The sequence below is a fragment of the Aegilops tauschii genome, chromosome 2 (assembly GCF_002575655.3).
Source record: "Aegilops tauschii subsp. strangulata cultivar AL8/78 chromosome 2, Aet v6.0, whole genome shotgun sequence".
Classification (NCBI taxonomy): domain Eukaryota; kingdom Viridiplantae; phylum Streptophyta; class Magnoliopsida; order Poales; family Poaceae; genus Aegilops; species Aegilops tauschii.
In genome coordinates, this window is record NC_053036.3 from 618,322,553 (window position 1) to 618,334,707 (window position 12,155).

Here is a 12,155-nt window from a genome sequence, read left to right on the forward strand (position 1 = left end):
CTACATTTGTGAAGACTATCTCAAACGTTGTGTCAGGAGGCAAGAAGTCCCACTTTGCCAAGGTGTAGGAGGTTTGCCCAAAGGATGTCGAGCGGGCATTTGGTGTGCTCCAATCTTGATTTGCTGTTGTCCGATACCCTGCTTAGACCTGGTCGAAAGGTCAAATGTGGGAGATCATGACCTGCTGTGTCATCTTGCACAACATGATCATCGAGAGCGAGCAGGAAGAGCCAGTGTTTGACACTGAACCATACTACAGGCAGGGTCCTCTAGGCGAAGTTGATCACCAGCTACCGGCAACCTAGACTGCCTACCTCAGTATGCGTTGGGAGATCCGAGACTCACAGGTGCATCATCAACTGCAGCAAGATCTAGTGGAGCACCTATGGAGGCTCAAGGGCGACGCCGGACGTGACATGTGATGAAATATGAGTTTTTTTTGTTGAACTATATATTTCATATTGAACTATTTGTTCTTGCATTATTTTGTTGAACTATTTGATTTTCTGTGATGAACTATGTGATAAAATAATTATGTTAAGAATTCAACACCGAACCACACCGAATATGGGCCGATTCTCGCTCATATGGGGCCTTTATTCGCCGAAAGTGGGCCGAAAACTGGGCCAATATCGGCGCCTGGGGGCGACGGCTGGACGCCCAACCACCCCTAGCGCCGATTGTACCGCCGGCTCGCCCCCAGGCGGCGATTTTCATGCCTCCTGGAGGGGCCAACGGCTGGAGATGCTCTTAGAGAGACGTGGGCCGGCTCTCGTAGTTTTGCTGCTGGGCTTGCCCCATGTGCGGCAAAGGAATCTGTTTCGGTTTTGAACCAAACAAACCGATTGAACGAAAAAGGCTTTGGCGTACGGACGAAAAACAAACGAAAATTTGGAAGGAAGAAGCATTTGTCCCTTTATTAGTAAGAAAAAAGTAGGTATAGATTAGCTTGTGAGGATTTCCTCAATCGTTCGACCCGTGTGGCTTCATTTCTAAAGCAGGGTAAAAGTCTGTTTTGAGGTATACCACCGGCGCTGGAGGAAGACGTGGCATGGCCACTTGCTGGTTGCTGAGTATTGTCCTTGAGGTACTAGACGAAAGTTTGTGTATATAACTTCGGCGTTTGGATTAGGTTTTTTTAATGCATCCATGTTGGCATCTTGATGAGAGGTGCCGCTCATGTTCACACGATTCATGGATTTATTTGATTATCTTGTAATCATATTCCAACTCATTCAAATTTCGGTCGAAACTGTTGACGATGCAAACATTTCAATGAATATAATAGTGACGAATTGTGCATGCCCAGCTCTCTGATCTATCTCACAATTTTGATTAAAAAGTTAGCAACCAAAAAAGAAAACCTGAACCGTTTTACTCCCTTCGCTAAAGTTAGTACAAAGTTGGGTCATCTATTTTGGAACGGAGAGAGTAGTACTGTACCACCTATACAACATCTTAGTTACTTACAAGGAACTGTGCGGATGCTCTAAGACACGTGAGCTCTAAAGACTCAACAGTGTTTTGCACGCATAACAGCAATCAATGAACGTGGTTCTGCTACTAGTAGTCCAAAAACTCCTCGGGTATGGGCAGAGGAACCCCTCTGGCCTCTCTTACCTCTTTCTGTATCGCTCTGCATTTCTTAAGGTGACCTTTGAATGCATCCGAAGCAGATTCCATCTCAGCTGCTGAGGCATGGCCTCTCCCGGTCATCGCAGTGAGTTCCTTGTGACTTTTCACCATTGATTTCAGTTCCTCTTCAAGCTCAAGATTCTTCAACAGAACGAAATCCCTTCCCAATAAGAACCACTCAGGGATGGGCTCAGGATCCCCTTTGGCATTTCTTATCTCTCTTTGCATCGCTCTGCATTTGTCGAGGCGAGCTTCGAATGCAACCCAAGCAGCATCTTCAGCTTCTGAAGCTTGGCCACCCCTGGACATTTTCCTGATGTTGCTGTACTCCGTATCCATTTCTTCGTATTCCTGTCCTAGCTCAAGCTTCTTGGACAGGATGAAACCAGAGTCCGCCACCTGCTTATCTGGATGCATACAAAGCACATTAATCGTGAACCTTAGTGTGTGTGTGTGTGTGTGTGTGTGTGTGTCCCACACACAGCAAATATTCACAATGAAGAGAAGCATCTCCTTCACACAAGTACCGAGGGATTACCTTTTCAGCTGGAGCATTGGAACTTGAGGACTGCTTATCTGAAACATTGGATCTCCCCTGCCTCTGATTATGGCTTGTACTCCCCCAGCCTCGAGCAGAAGCGTCTTGAGAGTAAGCCTGTAAGCATGAAAAGGTGCCATAGATTTTAGCGGCCCATAATTAAAACACCTAGCGCCATTAATCAATTTTTTTATCATCGATTTTAGCTGCCCGTAATGTTGCAAGGATTATGTGAATAAACTAGCATATATGACATGAAATGGCAGACATTAAAACTCTTCCGGTCTTTACAATGTTTCAGTAAGATATCAATTTGTATTTTGCAAGTAAATGACTCTTGTGTGACCATGATGAGGAATATCCCTTCTCACAGTAAACACCAGCGAGTCAACCATAGATGAAAACAAAGGGAAACAACATCCATCTCACACACAAAAGCTGAGATTACAATAAATTAAGCCACACAAGAGGAACTGTGGAATGTCCAATGCGTGTAGCAGGCTCAGTTTTGTTAGCTACTGCATCAACAATAGGTAATATTGCAAACGGAAAGTCATGTTTGCTTCAGTGCGCAAACTATGACCTATTTGACTTAGGATTACCTATGATAGTAGAGATTGGAGAAGAATTCTAAATTATGATAGTTAGCCAGTTAGGAGTAAAACTTCGCATATACGTCCCCATGCAGTGGCAAAAAACTAAGAATTGATTTATTCTTATTTACATTGGGTAAGTGAAAACACGCTAACTATTGTGAAAACAATGCAGTAGTCGGTAGTGTTTTGAATAGCAAAAAACAATCATGCAGCAGGTTCCCTGTTAGTGCAGATAGAAAAAATACTTGTAATGACAAGTCTAGTGACATACTCGTATTTCACATGACCATCTAAACAGTTTCAAAAATATTGATGGGAAACTCAAAGTACATTTGGCAACGTGAATTATAACATTATGTCAATTATCTACTGGGCTTCTAACATATTTCAGAATAGCAAATATGTTGAAAACATATTGTGAAGGTAAATAAAAGAGAACCATACATTTGATCCACGGTTACTTCTCACTGGATTGAGGTATCTCTCAGCATCATCCCGGGAGAGCTCAACAAAAAATACCTGCACGCATTGTGAAGCAGCAGTGATCTCATCAAATGGTTTGACAAAATGAAAACCAAAAGATAGTACATCACAACGTCATGAAATCAGTAATACCTCATCGAAATGTTCCATTGAACCAGGCATGTTCGTCGATAATGGCAAGGCAAAATTCGCTGAAAAGAACATTGAAGGCAAACCTTTTCAGCTTAGAATTGTACTAGGCATTTACTGTAAAAGTTTTGTAAGATGCGTGCCAAGCTAATATACACATTGTAATCGTAAATGCCGCAACAGGAAATATGAGATAAACATTTCCAGCGAAATATTTGGCGAAATGATATACTTTTCCGTTTATGTTCTATTTCAAAATTTTCGGCATGGATATGAGATAAATATTTTAGTTAATTTCAGCAAAACAATTAAAAAATCAGTACATAAGAAAACGAAATTTCAGCAGCATTTCACCTTAATTAGCATAACATCACAATTTGCATAAGAAGTTCCAGCACCACATATATAAAAACTCACAGCTATGACACAAAAATGTCGTCACAAGCATCAAAGTTGTCACATGAGCATATTGGTTCATCACAACACATGGGGGTGGATGGAGCATTAAGGATGAGGAAGAAGGGGCTGCTTGCTGCTGCCGCGCATCCTCGGCCGGAGCGGCTCGCTGCTTGCCGCCGCGAGTGCGAGGAGGGTCGAGGCCGGCACCTCCCGCCGCCATCCTGCGAGCGCGGCCAGGGCCGCGTGGGGTGGGGGGGGGGGGGGGGGGGGGGGGGGGGGGATGTGGAGATGCTATGGCTGGGTCCGGGACTGGCGGCGACGGCGATGAGGATATGCGGTGGGAGGGGAGGGGTAGGGGGGCGGGGCGGGACCGGCAGCTGCGGCGGAGTGGTCGGGACCGGAGGTCCGGCGAGGTAGTGCTAGGCAGCGTTTTCTATTTTGTTTCCTTTTATTATTTATTATTTCAGGTTCTTTGTTTCCTATTTCTGGCATATGGGTCCAAGGGTAGAATGGTCTTTATTGGATAAACTGACATCATGTAAATTTTCAGCATATGTGGAACTCACCCTAAGAAGAGCTGCAAGTGTATTGCTTATCCTTTTATTATAATTAGTGTAAGTTATCTTCTTTCGAACAATCTAAACAAGTACAGTACAGTATAAAAAGGCCAGTGATGCATTGTACGTACTACAACATGTTGTTCAGTTCAGGCTACAGGAAATGACATGGCACTGGATGCTAGGCTTTTCTTTTTTTTTAAAAAGGGGTTTATCTCAGCCTCTGCATCAGAAAGATGCATACGGCTCATCTTATTAATAAAAATATCCAGCAACAAGTCTTCAAGTCTCGAAGTAAGAAGTAAACAAATGCTCACAAGAGCTAAACAAAAAAGACAAAGCCACAACCGGCTGGCAAATAGAAATAGGAGCACTACATGCCTATCCTATTACATGACCGCCATCTAAACCGGTTGAAAATATCCCGAGCTACCATCTCCCATCGGGTAGACGCAGTAACCAAACGCTCCCTGGCCTCCGTCGGAGTGAGTAGCGACCACATACGGATCAACGCAGTGGCCCTGAAGATAACCTGCAAAAAGTGAATGTTCGTTGTTCTGCTAAAAACCAAATCATTTTTGCAGTTCCAGACTGCCCTTAATAAAGCACACAGGCCTACACGAATGTGCCTCGCAGTATCTGAATCAATCCCATCGAGCCACGTTTCAAATAACGTGTTGATAGAAGTGGGCAGATTAATATTAATTAAAAGCAATATGAATCGACTGCCATAGAATCTTGGCCAGCGGACAATCAAGAAAGAGGTGTTCGATAGTTTCGTAATGGTCGCAAAAACTACATCTTGCAGAACCCACCCAGTTGCGTTTTACCAGATTATCCTTACTCAAAATAACTTGTTTATGCACAAACCACATAAACATTTTGATTCTCAAAGGTACCTTCACTTTCCAAACGTGCTTCGAGGAAGGAATCACGCTAGAGTTAATAACATCCAAATACATGGATTTGACCGAGAACACGTCGTTCTTAGTTAGTTTCCAATACAACTGATCTGGCTGCTGAGACAACTGGACATCCATCAATCGTCTTACAAGATGAAGCCAGGCCTCCCAACGATTTCCCACTAGCATCCTCCGAAAGCTAATATTGAGGGGAGTGGATTGTAGAACGGTTGCAACGTAGGCTTCTCTACGTTGAACAACGTTATACAAAGTAAGATATTGAAGCGCAAGGGGAGTCTCCCCAAGCCACGTATCCTCCCAGAACCTCGTAGTAGCTCCATTTCCGACTAAGAACCTTGTCGTGTTGAAAAAGAGTGGTTTGACTCTCATCAAGCCTTTCCAAAATGGTGAGTCAGTCGGCCTCACTGTCACCTGAGACAAGGTTTTAGAGTGAAGATACTTATTTCGCAAAATCTGAGCCCAAGTAGCCTTCGTCTCGGACGAAAGTTTGAACAGCCACTTGCTAAGGATACATCTGTTTTTGACTTCCAGATTTTCAATACCAAAACCTCCTTGGTCCTTCGGCCTACAGATTATATCCCATTTAGCCAGCCTATACTTTCGTTTAAGCTCATCACTCTGCCAAAAGAATCGTGATCGATAGAAATCTAGCCTCTTCCTAACTCCCACCGGGACCTCGAAAAAGGAGAGGAGAAACATAGGCATACTTGTGAGGACCGAATTAATCAAAATTAATCGCCCTCCATATGACATGAGCTTCCCTTTCCAACAGCTCAGTTTCTTCTCAAAACGATCCTCAATGCATTTCCACTCTTTGTTAGTCAGCTTACGATGATGAATGGGTATACCTAAATACGTGAACGGTAACGTTCCCAATTCATCCGAACAATTGTTTATAAGCCTCCTGGTCATCATTAGCTCTTCCAAAACAGAACAATTCGCTCTTGTGGAAGTTAATTTTTAACCCGGTCAATTGTTCAAATAAGCATAACACGAGCTTCATGTTTCTCGCTTTCGCCAAGTCGTGCTCCATGAAGATGATAGTATCATCAGCATACTGAAGGATGGAGATACCGCCATCAACTAAATGCGGAACAAGGCCACCTACCTGCCCCACATCCTTCGCCCGTCCTATTAAAATGGTCAGCATATCTACCACTATGTTGAATAGGATCGGTGACATTGGATCTCCTTGCCTTAACCCTTTGTGTGTCTCGAAGTAGTGACCTATGTCATCATTCACTTTAATCCCTACACTCCCTTTTTGCGTAAAGGATTCAATCTGGTTTCTCCAGGCCGGATCAAATCCTTTCATACGGAGAGCCTGTTGAAGGAATGGTCATTTAACTTTATCGTATGCTTTTTCAAAATCTACTTTAAAAACAACGCCATCTAGCTTTTTTTGAGTGAATCTCATGGAGCGTTTCATGCAAGACGACAACCCCTTCAAGGATATTTCTATCTGGCATGAAAGCAGTCTGGGATGGTTGCACCACAGAATGCGCAATCTGCGTAATTCTGTTCGTCCCAACCTTGGTGAAGATTTTGAAACTAACATTACGCAGACATATAGGCCTGAACTGCTCAATGCGAACGGCCTCTGTCTTCTTAGGAAGTAGAGTTATCGTTCCAAAATTCAGCTTAAACAATTGAAGCTGTCCAGCAAAAAGCTCATGGAACATCGGAATCAGGTCCCCCTTAATAAAGTGCCAACATTTTTTATAAAACTCCGTCGGAAACCCATCCGGTCCTGAAGCCTTATTATTTTTCATTTGTGCGATGGCCTCAAACACCTCTTTCTCCGTAAAGGGAGCAGTCAAAATCTCATTCTCGTCAGTCTCAAGTTGAGGAACATCCTCAACCCTTGACTCATCTAAGGATACAAAATTCTCTTCCGGAGGTCCAAACAACTGCTTATAATAGTTGGTAATGTAAACTTTCAGATTTTCTTGACCAACTATCATCCCTTCGTCTTGTTCTAATTGGAAAATCCTCTTCTTACGATGCTTTCCATTAGCAATCATATGAAAGAATTGAGTGTTATCCTCTCCTTGGACGATTTTGCGAACCTTAGCTCGCAGCGCCCACTTCAATTCCTCCTCGCGGAGGAGATCTTTCAGCCGCAGCTCAGCCTCCATCTTAGTTTCCAGCTCGCTGGTATCTAAAATAGAAGTTTCAGCTTTTACTTCTAGGGTCTGAATAAGTAGAAGGAGTCGTTCCTTCTCAGCCTTATAAATCCCATGCGTATGCTTAGCCCATCCACGAAGGAACCTTCGTAGATGACGAATCTTGCATTGCCATCTTTCAATAGGTGACCTTCCTCCTGAGTCTTTAGCCCACTCTCTAGCTAACAGCTCGAGGAACCCTTCTCTTTCAAACCATGCAAGTTCAAACGAGAAAATATTCTTGTTACCCGCATGGGTTTGAGCCCCCGAGTCAACTAGTAACAGCGTGTGATCCGAGAGACCTCGTGTCAGCGCCTGCACTGTTACCAGGGGAAACTTCTGTTCCCATTCGACGCTAGCTAAGACACGGTCTAGCTTCTCAAAAGTCGGGATTGGTAACGAGTTAGCCCAAGTGAATTTCCTACCCGAGAGCTCTATCTCTCTGAGATCCAAGCTCTCAATGATGGTATTGAACATAAACGACCATCTGCCGTCAAAATTCTCATTATTCTTTTCCTCCCTTCTTCGAATTATGTTGAAATCACCCCCCACTAAGATAGGGAGCTGCTCGTTACCACACACACGGACCAGATCGGCCAAGAAGTCTGGTTTGAGGTCTGGTTGCGCGGCGCCGTAAACCGCCACCAAAGCCCAATCAAACCCATCGACCATAGTTCTGACCCGAAACTTTACCGCAAACTCTCCCAGAACTACACTTCGAACTTCCAAAGTATCACACTTAACCCCAAGTAAAACCCCACCGGATCTTCCTCGCGGAGGGAGGCAACGCCAGTCGAAATCTACCCCCCCCCCCCCCCCCCGGATAAAGTGCTAAGAAATTGGGAAGTGAAGTTGTCTCTTGCAGTCTCTGACAAAGCAATAAAATCCAAATGATGTTCAAGAGAAGCATCCGCTAGAAACCTTCTTTTAGCCAAGTCTTTAAGACCTCTGCTATTCCAGAAAATGCCTCTCATATTTCATCATGAATTTTTTTAGAGGTACGGATCCTAGCACTTCTACGCATAGCCGACACTGGATAAACCTTCCGTTTCCAATTTCGTTTAGGCTTAACGCGATCTTCAGTTCGGTCACCACACTCGGGCTCAGCCGCAATCACCAACGACTCATCTACATGGTCAGAGGTCTCAGGATAAGCAAAACCCTCCTCCTCCTCCGTCTCCGGTAACGTAGGGTCAAGATCGGCACACAAACCATCAATAATCCTGACCCCAAGCGCATCAATGTCCGACTCATTCATAGGTAACGGCAGCTATGTTACGAATCATTTCCAACGCCCTCTCTGCTTCTAAATCAAGAATGTCATTAACTGACCTAGAGATCTCCATATCATTACTGCCAAGTGAAACTCCTAGTTGATTTGCATTATGAACAATCTCATCATTGGTAAAATGCAAAATTGAATTTGATTTATTAACAGACTTACCGGTGGAGATCTCGACGTCACGCAGCTTGGCCACCCTCATAGCACACCTTAGCTGCATGTGATCAACGTCCGGCTGCTCCTGCAGCCTCCCGCTGATCCGCCTCCCCGCAGAGACAGGATCCGGATCCCACCAAAGGCGATGACCTCCTCGCGCGAAGCTCTGCTAGGGGAAGGGCCTCCTGCCCGTCCCCCAACAGCGGTGACCCGTGTTGGGACCTCGGCGCAGCACCAAAAGAGGACGACATCTCCCGCGGCCTGTCCACGGGAGTCCCGCCGATAGCCGGAACGGCAGACGGACCCGAGACCGGCGAGGCCAGCCTAGGGGAGCGATCCGGGGATTGGGGCGTCATAACGGCCACGCCACCCGACCCGCCCTCCGTGGCAGGAAGCGTCCTGGCAGGAAGGGGTGCGGTGGCCTCCTGCACGCACACCCCTCCGCACACAACCGACCTCATGGGATGGAGCGAAACCCCCGAGCTTGTCCTCGGCGCCGACGATGATGGCGATGCGGATCGCCGGGCCACCTGCCCGCCACCTCCAGCCGAGACCACCATCGCAGCCACCTCCTCCATAACCGGAGAAGGAGTAGGAGAAGAGGGAGGGGCCTCCTGCCCCTGGGCACCTCCCACCTCAACAGGCTTGGACACACACGGACTTACCACGGGGCTCACTGGATCAACTCGGTCACACCAAAGCCTAGGCGGAGCCGAGAAAGCCCCCAAGGAACCAAGCTGCAAAGTACTCGTCGGGACCGTGCCAGATGACCTATCAGGAGTAGTGTCACCAGAATCAGACGGACCCGAAGGCCCCTTGGCCTTATCATCATTACTCTTAGCACTATCATCCTGGTTCCCCGAAGCACCTCCTCCCTCGGAGGTGTCCATAGGATTATCATCTTCAAACTCACTGAAAAGGTTAGGATCCTCATACTGAACATCCAAATGATACAGAACGCCTTCATGCGTCCAAGGCACCACATCCGGCATGAACTCAATGTTAGCAACACTGACAAGTAAACGCGCCACCCCGTGAGCACGTGTGAACTGCATATCCACCTGCTCAGTCTTGCCAATCAAAGAACCCGGCTCCACGTAACAAAAAAGCTGTCCAGGGGCTCAGATGGCGCCCCAGAGAAACGAACCCAAATCTGAGTTAACGGCGTGCCCTGCGGCTCCTTTTTTTCCACTCATCAAACTGCAGCACAAAACTAGTACCCGTGACCCTGCTCATACCGAACTTGAGGATTCTCAGCTGATCCTCCTTAGACGAGAAATCTACTTTGTAAGATGTATCTGTGAGCTTGAGCAACGACCACTGAAAATTACCCGGAGTCAGCTCCCGCAACTGCTGAATGATCTGTGCCTCGGTCAAAGGTCCATGAACCACCTTCACCACACCGGGGAAGGAGGTCTCCACCGCGGGTGCCAAGGGTTCCACACTGGGAGACTCGAAGAACATCAACTCTGAGCAGCAAACCCCGTATATCTGAACAGAAGGTTTAGGCCCCAACATAAGAGGACACTCAGCAGCTGTATGTTTAGGTTTCCGGCACAAGTCACATAACTCCGCAGTGCATTCAACCAAAAAGTGTCCCGGTTCACCGCAACGGAAACAAGTTAGCTTCTTCTTTTTAGCCGCCCACTTGGACACCTTTTCAACCTCGGACTTCTCCGTACCTTGCTTAGAAGCAGAATCTCCAGTCTGCATGGGCTCCGGCAACGTGACTGCAGCCAGGGCTTGAACCGTCTCCACCGCCACCTGCGGTAGAGCCGATCCACCGGCAGCCACCTCCGGCGAGATCGCATGCTGCTCAGCAGCAGTAGTCGGCTGCTTCGGCGGAGGATGACGCCGGTTCCCACCACGGCCTCCGCGGAAACGACCCCGGAAAGAACGGTTATTAGGGCCAACCGCACCCTCCACAAAATCGCCGGGCGGTCCTTGGAAACCCCTATTGGCATTGCCATTGTCCACCCAAGCATAGCCACGGCCACCTCCGGTAGACGAAGAACCCCGATGCAGACCAGAACCATAAGCATCAAATCCATCATCGCCCCACTGACCGCGCGGAGGATTGCGATCGTCCCCCGCAGAAGCACCCGCCCCGCGACCGTTCATGCCTTGGCCCGACCCACCGCAACTACCTGCCATCTGCCTCGGCCACGGCCGTTGGGGCGGCGGCGGCTCGGCCCTAGGTGGCGGCGGAGGAGGCGCAGCCCTCGGGGGCTGAGGAGGGGCCACCCTCGCCGGGGGCGGAGGAGGCGCCACCCGAGGCGGCGGCGGAGCCACCCTAGGCGGAGGCGCCGCACGCGCGGGAGCCTGCGCGGCAGCGGCTGCTGCCTGAGCAGCAGAGACACCCGCAGCCCCAGGTGGGTTCCTCACCGCCGGCGCAACCCTCGGTGGAGGAGGCTTGGGCGGCATCGCGGCCGCAGAAGACCCGAGAGGCGGGCGGAGCCCAACGCGGCAATCCCCGGGGTGGGACGGCGCGAGGTAGCAAACGGGAAACCCTGCCTCCCGCGACGGCGAACCCTAGCAGGAACGATGCGGCAGGAGGAGGAGAGAGATTGTGCATGCGGTGGCGACCGAACCGAGGCCTCCTCATGCACGTCGCCCTCGCCAGGTGCAGCGCAGGCCTGGCCAGCCCCCGGGCCTCAAGCCCAGTACTAGCCAAGCCCACAACGCTCTCAGTCGCTTGCGGCCCATCTCTGCCTAAAAGCGAATTCAAACGTTCAAATCTGGCCGCCCGAACATCACGCACGCCGGCCACCGCCGGCGATCGCTGTGTCACCACCCGGCCTCCCTTCTTCTTTCTCCTAGTTACTCTTGTCCAGCACTCGTGACGAAAAAAAGTCGGACAAAGTGATAGCTGGCGACACCACCTTAGGCAACGGTCCAATCCATGGTTTCACTTTCGACTTCTGCGAAGGAACCGGAGGACCGAGCGAAAACAAATTTTTGCAGCTCTCAATTGGTTTAGGCAAAGAGAAGGATGTTACCAAGCCACGCGTAGGTGGCGGCCGATCCGACGTTTCCTGCAGATCATCATCGTCTTCGTCCTCATCGGCAAGGATCCAGAAACGACCCCAAACCGCTGCGTAGGCTTTGGTCCGTCCACGTCCTCCGTAAGATCCACAACGACAGGTTGTTCTTCGCAATCCACAGGCACCTGCACACACTCAAGAACCTCGATATGGAAGAAATCAATCGATAAACGCTTACCGTTAGCAAGTTCCTCGTCGGTGTTGAGATGTCGTCCGGCCAAAATTTCTCCATCTTCATCTCGGATCGT